Source organism: Megalobrama amblycephala, linkage group LG9, assembly GCF_018812025.1.
Source record: "Megalobrama amblycephala isolate DHTTF-2021 linkage group LG9, ASM1881202v1, whole genome shotgun sequence".
In the NCBI taxonomy this organism is placed as follows: domain Eukaryota; kingdom Metazoa; phylum Chordata; class Actinopteri; order Cypriniformes; family Xenocyprididae; genus Megalobrama; species Megalobrama amblycephala.
The window spans coordinates 34,829,317-34,832,181 of record NC_063052.1 but is presented as its reverse complement, the minus strand read 5'-3'; the positions used below and the strand labels follow the sequence as shown (position 1 = coordinate 34,832,181).

General features: G+C 28.8%; 1 long non-coding RNA gene across 1 annotated transcript; it reads right to left on the bottom strand.

The window, feature by feature from the left end:
• Positions 1 to 1,910: 1,910 nt before the first annotated feature.
• Positions 1,911 to 2,753, bottom strand: LOC125274611. The gene is made up of 3 exons (XR_007186291.1): positions 2,525 to 2,753; positions 2,236 to 2,271; positions 1,911 to 2,154 (listed from the first exon to the last, which is right to left on the bottom strand). It is a non-coding gene; the product is annotated as an uncharacterized LOC125274611 (long non-coding RNA).
• Positions 2,754 to 2,865: the final 112 nt, after the last annotated feature.

The following is a 2,865-nucleotide window of genomic DNA, read 5'->3' as shown; positions in this document are numbered from 1 at the left end:
AATACATACACATCTTGTAGTTTAATTTGCCAAACCAATCAATATATTTCAATGTCATTTAATATATATAAATGAACATGACTATATTCACCATGTACAGTACAGTCCAAAAGTTTGGAACCACTAAGATTTTTAATGTTTTTAAAAGAAGTTTCGTCTGCTCACCAAGGCTACATTTATTTAATTAAAAATACAGTAAAAAACAGTAATATTGTGAAATATTATTACAATTTAGGAAATATTTTTTTTACTGTTTTCTATTTGAATATATTTCACAAAGTAATTTATTCCTGTGATGCAAAGCTGAATTTTCAGCATCATTACTCCAGTCTTCAGTGTCACATGATCCTTCAGAAATCATTCTAATATGCTGATCTGCTGCTCAAGAAACATTTAATGTGTACAATTGTACAAAATATTTGTGTACAATATTTTTTTCAGGATTATTTGATGAATAGAAAGTTCAAAAGAACAGTGTTTATCTGAAAGAGAAATCTAATCTTTTGTAAGACATTATAAATGTCTTTACTGCCACTTTTGATTGATTTAATGCATCCTTGCTGAATAAAAGTATTCATTTCTTTAATTTCTTTTTAAAAAAATAAAAATTCTTACTGACCCCAAACTTTTGAACGGTAGTGTATAATGCTACAGAAGCTTTGTATTTCAGATAAATGCTGTTCTTTTGAACTTTCTATTCATCAAGGAATCCTGAAAAAAAAAGTACACAACTGTTTTCAACATTGAAAATAATCATAAATGCAAATCAGCATATTAGCATATTCAGCATATTAGAATGATTTCTGAAGGATCATGTGACACTGAAGACTGGAGTAATGATGCTGAAAATTCAGCTTTGCATCACAGGAATAAATTACTTTGTCAAATATTTAAATAGTACACAGTTATTTTAAATTGTAATAATATTTCACAATATTACTGTTTTTTACTGTATTTTTAATTAAATAAATGTAGCCTTGGTGAGCAGACGAAACTTCTTTTAAAAACATTAAAAATCTTAGTGGTTCCAAACTTTTGGACTGTACTGTACATAAATCCTTTCACATCCTTTTCACATCCTTGTATGTATGTGTATATTACACACACACACACACACATATATATATATATATATATATATATATATATATATATACACACACACACACACACACAATGTATATATGATCAATCATTATATACAGTCAGACCAAAAATTATTTAGACACTTTGAACATTTCATTCATTAATACAGTTTATTCACTATAGTTTAAAAAAAATGGTAATAAAATATGACAAGATCTCAGAGTTAAGTGTCAGAAAAAAAGGAATCTTAATTACGTCAGAGAACACAAAACATGGTCAGGTCAAAGTGTCTGAATAATTTTTGGTCCCAAATTTTTATCAATTTTACTTGTAGTCCACTGTATGAAGATGTATGACGTATGAAGATTTTTTGATATAATATGTCACATTTTACTTTTTTTTTTTTTTTTTTTTGCTATCCTCACTTATACATAAATGAACTGCACCCACTAGTAAAAATATATCAAAAAACGTCTGATTAATTTTTGGTTTGACTGTATATATATTTAAAATATATTACCCAGGACCACAAAACCAGTCATAAGGGTCAATTTTTTGAAATTGATATAATAATTTTAAAAATAATAATAAATAATAATTTTGAATAAATAAGCCTTCCTGTATGGTTTGTTAGGATTGGACACATACAATGTATTGTTTGCTATTGGTACAAATATACCCGTGCAACTTTTCACTGGTTTTGTGGTCCAGGGTCACATACAATTTCCAGCTTTGTACATCATAAAATGAACAAATGTATGAATGAAAGAACCAAAAAACAAAAAGATGAACAGAAATCTGAGCGAACAAAAACTTTATTTAAAAAAAAAAAATATATGTAATTAATGTAGAATCAGAAGAGATCTCACGGTTCTACATTACACCTAAAAACTAAAGTTGTTTATTCACACTTTCTGTTCCCATCCCAGAAATATCTGCTCCTCTCTCTGTCTGTGTGTGTGTGTGTGTGTGTGTGTGTGTGTGTGTGTGTTATATACAGTTTAAGCTGGAAGGACAGCAGGATAAGTATAATTTTTTCAACTTCATCTCTCCCACACATCTGGTCTCCTAAAATGGCAGAAAAAACATATGGCACTTCATTCATTTCACATGACGGAGACAATTGGACTGATGAATGAAAACACTTACATCTTTATCCATTTGGAACTGTAACACTGTCAGAGGCTACAACAGAAAACAGTGTTACAACAACATCAACAACAGACGGCTATTTAGATCAGCACAGCAGCCATTTTTATGTTTATATGTCTATTATTTTGTAGTTCTACATTAGAGAGAAAAGGACAAAACGTCTATTTTCATATGATTTAACATTACCAACATATTGCATTACGGATTTATGCATTTTAACATACTACTATTAACACATTACAGTCCATCTTGATATTTGTACATCATGTAGAAATGAGAAACTCACCGCTGACAGGTCTGAAGCCTGAAAAACAACCAGAGATGAGTAATTTCACCAAAACAGAAAACAAACAAAGAAAAAAAGATCCACTGAAAGGCAAAGTCATTAACAGCCTAAATTCTATTACAAAAAAACATATCGCTTTATAGCATATAGCAAATTGTAAAAAATACTTTAAGGCCAGTTTTGCAATACAACAAAGATTAAAAGTATAGTATATAACCAACATTTAACACTTTTTCTAAGCTATTTTAAGAAATTAAAGACTTAAATTGTGCATTAAATTTTGAATACAAAGAATTTTAATACTTTTTTAATGATCAGTGAACATCCTGTCCTATGTCTGT